Below are 694 nucleotides of genomic sequence, written 5' to 3'. Positions count from 1 at the left end.
ATTTTAATTTTATTTGTGTATATTTCTGTTTTGACCAAATTTAATCATGTATCATATTTTTGTACTTTTTTTAGTAACGTTTTCTTTTTCCTATTTAATAGTACTCTTTTTTTAAGAGTTAATTATCAAAATAATCTCTAAAAGGTTGAAAATTCAATGCCTCAATTTAGTGTTGAAAGACAATTCAACTTGACTCGTATTGATATTATTTTGGAACTAGACTGAAGAATTAAATATTTTAAGGAATAAATTGACTCATAATCATTTTAAGATCAATCTAAAACTAACCATTTTTTAACTATTGTACTTGGTACAAAAGTACAATGTATTTAATCTTTACTTTTTTATCTCTGTAATTTCTCATTTTTGACTGATTTTAATTGGATCTTATATTTTTTTTTTTCCCTATCAGTTGTGACTGCTAAACTAGGTTCTGATGCTTTATCAATTATTGAGAAGAATGAGCTTCACCTTGTGCTCATGGAGATTCATTTGCCTGACATGAAAATGTTTGAACTCATTGACAAAATCAGAGAAAGCTATGACATCCCATCTTTCAGTAAGTTCTCATATTACTTTTTTAATCTGTCTAATTAAACTCTTAAATAAAATAAAATTCTTTTCGTTTATTTTAATATTTTTTTACAATAAATTAAATAAATTATTATTTTTATAATAAAAAATATTTTAATTT

The sequence above is a fragment of the Arachis ipaensis genome, chromosome B02 (genome assembly GCF_000816755.2).
Source record: "Arachis ipaensis cultivar K30076 chromosome B02, Araip1.1, whole genome shotgun sequence".
Lineage (NCBI taxonomy): Eukaryota > Viridiplantae > Streptophyta > Magnoliopsida > Fabales > Fabaceae > Arachis > Arachis ipaensis.
The sequence above is the reverse complement of the archived record's forward strand: the minus strand, read 5'-3'. Positions refer to the sequence as shown.